The sequence below is a fragment of the Aotus nancymaae genome, unplaced genomic scaffold, assembly GCF_030222135.1.
Source record: "Aotus nancymaae isolate 86718 unplaced genomic scaffold, 86718_ANA_hifiasm-v0.15.2.pri h1tg000016l, whole genome shotgun sequence".
NCBI classification, from domain to species: domain Eukaryota; kingdom Metazoa; phylum Chordata; class Mammalia; order Primates; family Aotidae; genus Aotus; species Aotus nancymaae.
Window position 1 is genome coordinate 16,865,732 of NW_026988428.1, and position 14,019 is coordinate 16,879,750.

At 30.6% G+C, this 14,019-nt stretch overlaps 1 non-coding gene across 1 annotated transcript; it reads left to right on the plus strand.

Annotated features, from left to right (window-relative positions):
- Positions 1-2,349: 2,349 nt before the first annotated feature.
- Positions 2,350-2,540, plus strand: LOC135275567 (U2 spliceosomal RNA). Its single transcript, XR_010343185.1, has one exon. It is a non-coding gene; the product is annotated as a U2 spliceosomal RNA (small nuclear RNA).
- Positions 2,541-14,019: the final 11,479 nt, after the last annotated feature.

The window sequence follows — 14,019 nt, forward strand, 5'->3', positions numbered from 1 at the left end:
TTCCTGATTAAAGGAGACTGCAGAGACAATAAAAACTAAAAGCAGTATGTGATCCTAATTAGACCACGTGTCAGATAAGAAACTTATTTTATATGTAAACGACATCATTGAGAAAATTGGCAAACTGGATATTTCTGTGAACCAGATAATTGTGTTAAAATAATATAAATATTTCTGATTTTGAGAATTGTACCAGAGTTATATGTCAGTTAATGTTCTACAGAGAAATAGAAACAACAGAAGATATGTGTATGTGTATATGTGTTTTAAAATACCTTATAATGCATCGGTCTACATGATTATAAATGCTGAGAAGTCCCAAGGTTTTTGTTTGGCAGCTTGGTACCTAGGAGAGCCAATGTGTAGTTCCAGTCTGATACACAGAAAGTTTGAGACCCCAAAAAAGCCAAATTTCAATCCAAGTCTGAAAGGCAGAAATGACCAATGTCCTAACTCAAGCAGTCAGTAAAGAAGTTCCTTCTTGCTCAACCTTTTTGATCTATTCAGGTCTTCAATTAATTGAATGTGGCCCACTCATATTAAAAAGGGCAATTTGCTCAATCTACCAATTCAAATGTTAATCTCTTCAGGAAACACTCATTAAGACACACTAGAATAATGCTTGGCCCAAGTCTAAGTATCTCTTGGCTCTGTCCAGTTGACACATGAAATTAAACATAACAGATTATGTGTGTAATTGTTTTTGTTCTTAGAAAACATACACTGAATATTTAGGAGTAATGTGGCATGCACATCAGCAATTTATTCTCAAATGATTCAGAAAAAATTATATGTATACATAAATAAAAATATATATTCATCTATATATGTGTATACACAAATATATACATATACAAATATATGTACACAGAGAAAAAAGAGGGATGGAACAGTAAAGCAGATGGGCAAAGCATTAACAAAGTATTTGCAGTAAAATGTCTAAATAACTTATTTATTCTATTTTTTCTTTATTCTATTTTTGTAATTCTATAAATCTGAATATATGTTAAATAAAATTTAAAAGAAAAAGCTAAAAGAAGGGTTAGATTTGGATCAGAACTGAGTGTGAGGGGATAATTAGAAAATTTAAGCATTATTCTATGATATTTAGACAGACTCATAGGTAAAAGGCAAGGACATTGCTATTTCCCAAAAACTAGTAAAAAGTAATTTGAAAACAATAATTTTCTTAGAGGTTAGAATAACATAAAGTGCAATAAAGTGGCAGTAGGTTTTGTTGCTTAGAAATCAACTAGGTTTTAAAGAAATTAAAGAAGACTTAAGTTCAAATTTAAATGACAATATAAAACAGACAAACAGTAAGTGATTAACATTTACTTCATGGCCAAACCTCTTTGCGTCATATATTTATGCTTTTTAAAATAAACAAATATTTATGGAATGCTTTTCTGTAGCTAGACAATCAAAAGTCTGCAATGTGTTATCTAGTGACAATAAAATAAACCTTTTCATTTGTTAAACTATAAATAATTATAAAATATTTCATTTAATGAACATAGTAGTTATATTTTCAGAAGAAAAATTATGGTGTTAGTTTTAATAATATACCAGGCAGTACACTTGAAATTTAGAAATGTATTCTAGAATGTCTAATAATTATGCCAAAAATAAATAAAAGAAAAAAATGGAAAAATTAATTTGTTAAACTTTAATCAACTAGGAAAAAAAACTCTTCTAAACTTACATTTAGTATTTGAAAAATTAGACTTGATCATTGGAACTATTATTAATCCATATTTATATAATTTCTAGTCATGTGAGATAAGACATTTTAAATCATATTATTTTAAGTTAAAATTTTTAATCATATTTTTGTTAGGATATATTATCATCAAACATGCTAATTATACAATTTTGAAAACAGTAAATATCTGATATTTAAAATATGTAGACCACATTTTGGAAGTACAGCAAGTTGAGTTCTATTAATTAATTTAAAATATTTTGTGCATGCAAAATGCAGGGTGCAATGTTATTAACATGGGGCAGAAAATAATGTCTTATAGTAACTTCTTGTGCTTAGTATAATTCCTTCTTATTAGTTGTCAAAATTAATAATTCTACCAAGTCAGAAACAGAGGGAAGAGCAGAAACAAGAAACAGAAAAAAATTTCTATGTTGATTATTTTATGCATTGGACTTACAACTTCTTACAATTTGTTTGTGATTTTGATTTCCTAGCTTCTCACAATTTATACTACGTGTTTTTTTTTTAAGTTTTATCTTATTTATATTTAGGAAAACTATATGTATTTATATTTTTAATACAATGAGTTTAAAAGTGTTTATAATAATTCCAAAAATTCTGTATAAAAAGCATCATATATAATCGCTTCTCGGCCTTTTGGCTAAGATCAAGTGTAGTATCTGTTCTTATCAGTTTAATATCTGATACGTCCTCTATCCGAGGACAATATATTAAATGGATTTTTGGAGCAGGGAGATGGAATAGGAGCTTGCTCCGTCCACTCCACGCATCGACCTGGTATTGCAGTACTTCCAGGAACGGTGCACCCACCTCGAAAGCAGTCGACTCCAGAAGACTGGACATCGTGTAACATACTCACCTCGTAAAGAGAAAGCACTAAAAATATATCTGGATGGAGCACCAAATAAAGATCTGACTCAAGACTGAAAAAAAAAAAAAAAAGGCATCATCTAAACTCACAAATTAGGGGCAAATTAGGATATATATCCTAATTGATAAGCAATATTTTTTTTATTGTTCTTTAGGTTCTGGGGTACATGTGCAGATCATGCAGGATTCTTGCATAGGTATACACATGGCAATGTGGTTTGCTGCCTCCATCCTCCTGTCACCTACATCTGGCATTTCTCCCCATATTATCCCTCCTCACCGCTCTGCTGTCCCTCCCTTGGCACCCCCAACAGACCCCAGTGTGTGATGCTTCCCTCCCTGTGTCCATGTGTTCTCATAGTTCAACACCTGCCTATGAGTTAGAACATGCAGTGTTTGATTTTCTGTCATTGGGTCAGTTTGCTGAGAATTATGGTTTCCAGATTCATCCATGTCCCTACAAAGGACACCAACTCATCATTCTTTTATGGCTGCATAGTATTCCATGGTATATACGTGCCACATTTTCTTTATCCAGTCTATTGTTGATGGACATTTGGGTCGGTTCCAGGTCTTTGCTATTGTAAACAGTGCTGCAATGAACATACCTGGGCATGTGTCTTTATAATAGAATGACTTATAATCCTTTGGGTGTATACTCAATAATGGGATTGCTAGGTCAAATGGAATTTCTATTTTTAGGTCCTTGAGGAGGCACCACACTGTCTTCCACAATAGTTGAACTAATTTACACTCCCACCAACAGTGTAAAAGTGTTCCTATTTCTGCACATCCTTTCCAGCATCTGTTGTCTCCAGATTTTTTAATGATTGCCATTCTAACTGGCATGAGATGGTACCTCAATGTGGTTTTGATTTGCATTTCTCTAATAATCAGTGATGATGAGCATTTTTTCATATGTTTGTTGGCCTCATATATGTCTTCTTTTGAAAAATGTCCGTTCATATCCTTCTCCCACTCTTGGATGGGTTTGTTTGTCTTTTTTTCTTGTAAATCTATTTTAGTTCTCTGTAGATTCTGGATATTAGCCCTTTGTCAGAAGGGTAGATTGCAAAAATGTTTTCCCATTCTGTTGTTTGCCGGTTCACTCTAATGATTGTTTCTTTTGTTGTACAGAAGCTCTGGAGTTTAATTAGGTCCCATTTGTCTATTTTGGCTTTTGTTGCCAATTCTTTTGGTGTTTTAGTCATGAAGCCCTTGCCTATGCCTATGTTCTGAATGATTTAGATGAGCAATTCTTCTAGGGTTTTTATGGTGTTAGGTCTTATGTTTAAGTCTCTAAATCCATCATGTTGCTGTATTTCTTTGGAAAAAAAAAAGTACACAAGCAAATAATCCTCTGAATCTAAAAAAAGTAATTGGTTTTGAAAGGAATTTCTCAATGCTTACAACAGTCACATAAAATAACTTAAAAGGAAAAGAAGAAACGTAATATTTAGTTTTGTGTGTTATGAATAAAGTTTGTACCCAAGAGTTTTTAAGGCAAGCAAGCATAAAATATTCAGTAAGTAGAAATTATTTCTCCAATGTACTAAGGACTGCTCAAAAATCATAAAGGATAATAACAGAGGTGTCTATGGAATGTAAAAGGCTAGAGAAACATAAATTAAGTTGTCTAATAATAGACTTTGTAGTCTTTTTCATTCCACGGAGGTTAGATCTTAAAGTTCTAACAAGAAATGTCAAATTTAAGCAAAACAGACTCACACTGTTTGTTTTCTTTTCCAGTACTGAGGATTGTATCTGAAACCAGATCTCTTTCTTCTTTTCTATTTTGCTTTTAAATGTCATTTTAAATAGAATAACACACACATTTACCCTCCTTGTTCCTCCTTTGCCCCTTTTTGATTTTCAGCTTTTATATCATTTTGTGAAAAACATTCTTTATAGATGAAGCTTCCTGAATGGGTTTTTCATTGGTTCAAAAAAGCATGTATATTAGACTAAGTCCTATAATTTATAGCATTATTCTTCTCTGTAAAATAACCTAAAAATGTGGTGACAGATATAACATTTTCCCAATAAATATTTAGGAGCATGTCAAGGAAATCTGTTTATTTTACACAAATAACATACATATGATTTCCAAAACAAAATGAATTTTGATGATTAATTTTGCTGGGTGAAAAGAGTTTCTGTATCTGAGATTTAAAGTGAGTTTTATCATTATGAATGGTATATATATGTTAGATGTATATGGTTTTTCAGAATAAAAAGAAAGCCACAGAGTCCTCATTGCCCTGCTTCCTTTCTGCTGCAGAGCTGTATGTTTATATGTGTGTACTTATGTGCCTATGCATGTATATAGATGAATGTGTAAGGACATGAGCACACACGTGTATATGTACGTGTGTATGTGTATGGATATGTGTATTCCCTCTCTGATAAAATCAAGTTGCTCTTTGCTAAAGATGAAATGAACATTTCTTCCTTCAGTCAATTCATTTCCTGTACTTGGAAAACTCTTCTCTGTCATTTTCCACCCGTAAAAAACCCCTAACACTGGGATCCTGAACTAACAATGCCATGTGGTGGAGCTAGTTTTACCTATTTTATCTTGAGGCTATGTGTTCATTTCTTGAAGCTAGGAATTGGATTTCTTTCATCTTATTTACTGCAGTGTCTCATAATTGGTTGTTGTTCAAAAACCGTTTGCTAATACGCATGAGTGATTTTTGTCCACATCATCTAAAGTGTCTTAATTCCTTATCATCTCTGTTTGAAAATAGGTTTGTAGTTTCTTTGATACAGTGTTCCCACAGATGTTGAGAGGCAAGTGCTCTATAAAGCCCATATTGGAAAGAAGATTTATAGCTGTTTTTCATTTCTTCTGCTGCTTTAGTGGCCTTGTTAGGAAAGCATACAATATAGCTCAAAGCAGTGTAAGATACTAGAGAATCATAATAAAGAGTTTGGATTTCATCTTGTTTTTTTTTTATTTCCATAAGCAAAATAAAATGATGTCTATCTCAAATGCTTTTAAAAAGAAAAATGAAGTGGTGCTTGTAGAATACACAGCAGAGGACAAGCACATAATAAGCAGGCTATAATGCCAGAATAATAATAAAGAACTGTTTTTAATGAATACAATAATTTTTCCCAGTCAAAAGAATCATGGTATTACTTCTGTGATATCTCTTATGGCCACTGTTGTGTATGGGTTACACCAGTTATTGTTACATAATTAGTAGTAGTTAATAAATAAACCTTTAAGACATTTTTTAGTTTGGGGAATAAATCATATGATCATCCTACTCCTAGTCTGTCTTCATTTTCCCTCTACTATTTAAAAGTATATTGATCTACCTACACATTGTGGAACTGGAAAAATCATATGATTCAAATAAAGAAAATTATCAAGCACTACTATCTTTTCTCTCTTATTTAGGAGGAACATAAATAAAGATTTATGTTATGCCATAGTTAAATATCTTGCTATGTTATAAGAATAATTACATTTCCCATGTTTTTAAAAATGCCATTAAGAACGTGCATACCTCTTTTAGCATTGAAATTGCATCATTTCATATTTTGCTTGATACAAAATTATGCATTTTTTTGTATAAAAATGATGTATTACCATTAGACACTGTCAAAAGTTATAAAATCCACTGACATAATCCGACCATAGAAACCCTGTCCTTGTTGCTATTGATCTCCCTTTTGATGCACATAGGACCCTGTCTTGACCATTGATCCTCAAAGGGATGTTTGCTGTTTGTTTTTAGAAGAAAAATTTATTCCCTTATGGAAAGAAGGGTAGAGAAAGGATACAGCTGGTTTTGTCTTGTTTGTTTTCTTCCCTATCTTCCCTTTTCATTTTGCAGTGTTGCATGCTAATTGATGCTTAGGTCTGCTGTAATTATCATGTGAATAGTACTCTTATTCTGAAGATGACAGAGCAAAATGATGAGAAAAACCTTTATTCTTAATAACATCATTAAGTCACTGAACTGTGAAATGGCCCACCTCCAGGCTTCTTGTTAATTTATGTAATAAATGTCTGAATTGTTAAAGCCATTATTATAATGGTATTATTTAACTTATAGTGAAGTATTATAATGGCTACACATTTAAAACCAGTTAAGCTGGGAGCAAATTTTAAACCATTACATACTTTTTCTATTTACTCTTTATCTGTTACATTTTCTCTTTTACTAGATTTCAGATCTTAAGGTAATGTTTGCATTACTTATATCAATTTACTTTATTATTATTATATAAACTTTCTCCTTTTCAGATATTTTTCTGGACTTTAAAAACATTAATTGTGATTAAGATCAGTTACTTTTTCAATTTGATTCTGAGGCTAATACTTAAACATACTGAATGATTAAGAGATGCTCAGTATCAAGAATATTAATTTCCTCAAACCTTGGATATATTAATCTCTTTATGTTTTGACTTTCTTTTAAATATTTCCTTTACATATTTAAAATATTTCTTTACAATATTAAAATATGCTTAGAACCATGAGCTATGTCTTATAAAAATATTAATTTCCATGGTAAATAGAGTGAAGGTAGAATTTAATTTTAATGAAGCCTAGTGTAACAAACATTCCACTCCAGTGAAATCTTACAAAGCGCCAGCTGGAAACCAGCTGTGTCTCATGCTCTTTGTTGTGAAATCTTACTTACTACAACCAAATAAAGCAGATGCATCTTTGAAGGTTTTGATGAACTTTGTAAATCTTCAGATCAGGTCTTTCATACTTTATATTGGTTAAAAGTTAAAAAAAAAAAAAAAAAAAGAAAGAAAAAAAAAGCCCATTCTATTGAAGTTCATTAGGTTCTCTTTGAAGTTCTGCCAAAAATTCAGTTCTCTGTCAACAGATGGAGGTGATACCACATTTGCCTCTTTTGGTATTAGTGCCATTCCTTCAGTATATATAGCCAAAGGCATCAGTGCTATTTACATCAAAACACACTCTTTATTAAAATGTAAAAGCACAAATATATATTAATACACTATAAAGAAGCACAAATTCAGAAACTAATCCTTTAGTTAATGGAGGTTCGTTTTGGTTAAAAATTTAGATGAGCAATTCAACAGCCTCAAGGGGCAAATAATTTACATAATTATGAAACTCCTAGCAGAAGGCTATAATAGTAAAGCATCATGAGTTATATGACCCAATAAAAATTATAGACATGCTGATATGTTTAATACAATGTTTTGGAATTTAGAATTTAAGCAATAAATTTAATGCCATAGAGTTGTACAGGAGTCAGACTCTCATAGACCTTAGGAAAACCAAATAATACAAAGATATTTGCTTCTAATTAAGCAAGATGTGTTCCAAAAGTGTAACTGGACTTTTTTCCTAGACTTCACTATAGGCAAAGCATAGTTCTTATTCATATCCATATTCTTAAAGCCTACCAACTCCAGTTTTGTTTAAAAATTAGTTCCTAATTGTTTAACATGTGGTTAGTTTACATAATTCTCTATTTAATCTATGTAAAAGGTACATAAGGATACCTATAACCTGGGTCATAAATTTTAGTATAAAAGAATCACAAAGTACAAATAAAATTCAAACAAGAAACTCCTTTTATAAATTTTGAAGGATATTTTTGAGCAGTTTGAATTTAGTCCCAATAGTTATGGTATAGCCTATTTAAATATGGTGTGTGCACATAGGAGATGAAAGTAGGAACTTTTTGGGCAAAATGATAAGCATGGCATAGCCAATTGTTTAAGTTGTGAGGATGCTGACATAAATAATGTCAAGATTTGGGATTCCAACTCTGTAAAAGCAGAAAGTTTTGTTTTAGAGATTCAATCATTTGTAAATGAAGCAATTATTTCCAGCATGCCTATTTTGAACCAGATATTTTGATAATCTCTGAAAACAAGATAGTTACCGTTTTTACTATTATTATTATGATTAAAGTCTAACAAAGACCTCTGCTATAAAAAGTTGCCTACAGTTGAGTGAAAATTCCGATACATTATTAAATATATGAACATCAAATCAGTTTAATTATAATTCAAAATGTAATAATAATATTATTTTAAAAGTTTGACAAAGTGATGTTTTGTGTGTCTATATAATATCCATAGATGTTCAGGTGCTTAATAAATAATAGATAACATAAACACATAAATTTGAGTTCAATAAAGAGTTATATAATAATGTGTCTAGTTAAAACACTTCTCTCAATAATTAACACAATACTATACAATGTATATTTCCTGAATGAATAGGTAACTAAATAAATAAGTGAATTATTGACAATTTAGAAAAATATTTTCTACTACATAGCAATACACTAATAAACATAAAATAAAAGAAGGGAAGACTTCTTATTTCTGAAATGACAGAATAGCTGATGGGCTTGTCTCCCAGAGAGACTATAGAAAATTCTGAAAAAGAAATATACAAAATTATGAGTTTGATGCATTGGGGAGCAACTAAGGGAGATTAGATTAGAGGAGGCAAAAGTCACAAGACAAGAAAATCCATTAAGATAATACCAATGTCAGCCACTTTTCTTCACTTTAGGAAATTTTCTGATTGCCTGCATGAGACATAAGAAGCTGCATACTCCCAGTAGGTTTTGAGAGAAGAAATGGAATTTTAGTGCTAACAATGCATAAAGAGTCTGAAATAATGGTCAAAATTCTGAGTAATTTGCCAACTCTGACTCTCAAAATGGAGTGGAGATGCTGAGGAGCTTAAAAGCAGAGCTTTTAACAGATGATGAAACTTTGATGACTAGAAATGGAGCCAAGAGTCTTAAAAAAAGTTAGTTGAGACGGCTAAGACAGATTCCCTAGGAGTAAAAGCTCACTAAGGTAGACTCAATAATTTAACTACCTTCTAGTTCTATACTTAGCATTCTTTAAAGGAAGGTAGAGAATTGAGAGTCTTTTTAACGTGTTATCTACCATATCTAATTTATATAAAGAAATTTCTAGCCATGCAAACAAGTAGGAACATTTGATACATAATTTAGAGATAAAAATGATCAATACAATCAGACCTATATATTACTTAAACATTGGAATTACCAAATAAAGACTCTTAAATACCTCTTTTAACGTGTTTATAATTTATAGAAAAAGATGGATATGGTAAATGAAAACTTGGCAAATTTTGTAGAGACATAATAGTTCTAATGGAAAAAAAGTAGAAATTATAAAATGAAAAATACAACATATGAAATTAAAATTTTTTGTACCACCAGATGGTACTAAATAGCAAAATTAAATATTACAGATGAAAGAGTAAACATGAGATTAAGTAAATTTTTTCCAAACTGAAACTCAAAGACAATAAATAATTTAAATTTAAAAGAGCCTTGGGCACATGTACGGCAATATCAAATGCTATGCCATTTGTATACCTGGAGATATAGAAGGACAGGAGTAATAAGATTAAACAGAAACAAAAATTCATAAATCAATAACTAAATTTTTCTGAAATAAGTCAGATAAAAACTACATATTATACGATTCTATTTATAAATATTCTAGAAACTCAAATGGAAGAACTCAGTTTTGTGACTGTATAGGGACTGAGATAGATGTTGGGCAAGGAGGAGAAGGAGGGAGGGAATAAAAAGGGATATGAATATATATGTTGGGGGGATGATAAATATATTAATTATCTTAATTGTGATTATGGCTCTATTGCTTCATATATGTCAAAACTTTCAAAATACACATATTAAATATGCAGTTTTTAATGTTTCAACTAAATTTCAATAAAGCTATAAAATACAAAATAAACTAATATGAAACAAAAATTATAATTTGATTATGAAGCTAATATCTGAATAGAGACACAACATTAAGTATCCCCAAACACCTCTAAATGCTGTGGAAATAGAATTTGGAAGTGTTAGAAAGTGTTCCATAACTGACATTTCCAGGTTTTTCCAGATGTTTTATGTAATGGAGATCATCAGCAATAGATCATTATGTTGAAATTTGTTAGAAGGAAATAACAGGGAGGAAGATCTTGATAAGGGTTGAGTGTTGCAGACACCAAGAAGAAGTGAATGTGTAAATTAATTTAAATTTAGTATTATAATCATAAAGAGGTTATACAGAAATAAGTAAAAATATTGCAATGACAACTGAAAATGTCATTTCATCACACAATATTTTTACTTTTTTAAATAATCCATTTATTGTTTTAGAATGTCATTATTATGTAAACACCCTTTTGAAATATACAATACTATTTAAGATATTGTCATTATTTTTTTCCATTGTGTAACAAAAGATGAACTAGTAATAACTTGTTAAGACATTTATTTTGCATATTTAATAAATTGCTAAAATGTTCTAATCTTCCCAAAAACTTGAAAAAGATTTTCTAATATTTACTAAATCAGTAATCTTTAAATTGCTTGAAATATTACTTTATGAAATGAAATTTTTATGACCATAAATGCAATCATGCTTCTATTAATCTTAATAGTGCATGTAATATTTTATCTTTAAATGACATTGCAAATTAAATTTAAATGATTACAAAACTTAAAAATTCAAGTGCCTATAGAGTTTAGGCTTCTGATAATATAAATTTATAATTTCCATCAATCAGACTTACAGAAAAAATAGATTAACAATGAAATACTTTTACTAATTTATGTCTTGGTAGTATTCATTAATATCATTGTACACTTTGATTCCCATTCGCTTTAGTGGCAAATCATTATTTTTCTTTGAGTGGTATTAAGAACTTACTAAAATATTTTTAAAAGTCCAAAGCCTCACTTGACTGCTATATTTACATCAAACCTTTCAAATTACTGTGGTACTTATAAATAATGAAAGATATCAAGTTACATAATGTATATTCAAAACTTTTGTTTAAATAACATTAGATTTAATTATATATGCTTAAATAATATGTGCTACATTATAATTTTGCTTGTTTGAATAAAAGTTATGCTAGAAATATAGAGAAATTCCATAGAGAATTATTGCTGGTTTACACTCAAAGCAATCAATTATATAAAACAAATTACACATAAAATGAGAATGCTTGAAACAGTGTCTGAAGTTTCTCAATTAAGGCTATAAAATTATATCTTATATTTGATGCCAAAAGTTTTGTCTTTTTTTTTTTATCACAAATGTAGTTATTTGCTAAAGCTGTCTATTGCTTCCAAAATGAAATATTGCACTGTAAATAAATGTGAAAAATGTGATGTGTTAGACACAAAGAAAATGAGAAGGGAATGGAAATAAAAGGAAAAAAACGTAAGGCACATGAAATTGCACAAAACTTTAAAAATGAGTTTTGTATTTCACAAATCTATTCTCCAATAGTAGGATATTCAGTAAAGAATACAAAGTATTGCTCCTAATAAGCTTTTAGTACAACCTGTCATAGCAGAAGCTTTTCCGGTTAATATTGACGCCTTAGAAAAGCACTTTGCTTTGCGGAATAAAAAGGAATCAACAGAACTCAGACAGAGAAATCCAGTTTTATCCTCAGACAGACACAAAGCTGTATGCCTTCCATTTTAATGACAGACAGCATCTATTGCTTTATTCAAGCATCATGTAAGAAATGAACACAACCACCAAGAGAGGCACAATCAAGCCCCAAAGCACCAGTGTCATCTCCTGTGTGAGCAGTTCTCTGCATACGTACACCTTAGATTCAAACCCAGAGAAAACTACTACAAGCTTATGAAGTTTTATACTGTGTTCCCATGACAAAATGAGCAATATTATATACAAACCAGTGTGTCCTTGAAAAATAGCACTGGACTTTTGAGGAGAAACTCCTTGATGTATTGCATTGAGGAAGACCTCAGATTCCCGTATGCCTAAAGGTTAAGTAATTTCTTTTTGTGGGACATCAAAAAAAGTATTGAGAGGAGACAGAAAAAGTATGTGAGGAGAGAGAAAACAGAGAGAGAGTAAAGACAGCAGAGTACAATTGTGTGTTTTGTTACTTTTTCTGAATGCACAGTTCTTCAGTAAAGTTATTAAGTTCAAGAAATATTTCATGAAGGTGTTCATGTAGAAGCCAGTGAAAGAACTAAATTTTGTGATCTGAGGAAGCATTTGGACCAGAAAAGGACAGCAAATGCAGACCAGAGTAGAAAGGCAGAGAGAGCAAGACAAGGAAGGCAAAAGCAGATAGAAAGTAATGTGCAGAAATTGAGCGGCGTGGCTGAAAACATAAGAAATTGGAATTGAGGTTTAGGACAAATTTATACCCTGTGGATCTTTTTTTAGAGCTACCTAAAGTGACCACCATAAACTAAATTACATTCCTATATCTAATAATTCAATTTGTGATTTAATTTCATTTGTTGTTATGGTTTTGACTTCTTTAAATTGAAAACTGTAGTTGCCAGCTCCTGCACATCTGAAATCAATTTTGTCAACATAGGTAATTAGTTAATTGAAAACTGGAAAGCAGTTTGGAAAAGGAGAGATATCCTTCAAAAGTATTATTTAATTTAATATTTATATTAATGAGAAGAGAGTAATTAAAGTACTATATTACATTTTCGTTTTAAAGTGACTAGATATACATCTGTTGTGGAGCTTGAATTTCTTTCTGTATTCCAAAGCAAGATGAAGGCTAAGTTCATTTGTTTTCAGCTCATGGTTTCATTTTTTAGCACATGCAATGCTTAGTTCTCCTCTTTGCAGGGTTCTTAAGCATATTCCAGTGGAAGTCCAATTTTTAATATAATTAAAATCTTAAGCCAAAGGAATGAAAATGAAGCCATCATTCTTTAGAGTCCAATGTCAGGTTTACTAATAGGGCCTCAGAATTAGTAAATAAAACCAACAAAAATTGGATATGCTAGTTCCAAAGCATATCAACTACTCATGATTCAATGTTGATAGTGAAATCAGTGATTATCACTAGATACTGATAGACAGAATTATTTAAGAATTTCTTATCACTCTTCTCTCTGTATATATGTGTATGTGTGCGTGTGCCTGTGTATGTATGCATACGTACATTATGTACACGATTAATATATACTTTCTGATAAAATTTAGGGAATACAGTTAATTATAAATAAAATATCTTTATAAAACTGGTAATATTATTATTTGTCTTGAATTTAATACAAAGGCATTAGAATATTTCAGTCTAAACTAGTCAGACTGTTAGTCTGTGGTATCATCTTGGAATAACAATATTAGTTACTTTGAATGTATTTATTATTGTAGTGTTACTAGCAAGTTCATTAGCTATATATGTTGTTGAATATTTATAAAGGGAATTGTTTCTATAGTTAGTGTAGTTTTAGGCAGGCATTTTGCATTTATATAAAGGTGAGGAAATAGTTTCAGTAAAGCCAGCTTGCTGTAAAATTTTAAAACTCTATATTCTAGGTCGTTTTGTCCCCCTTTTTATCCATTACTTTTGGATTTGGTTATTTTTGACTTGATACTTT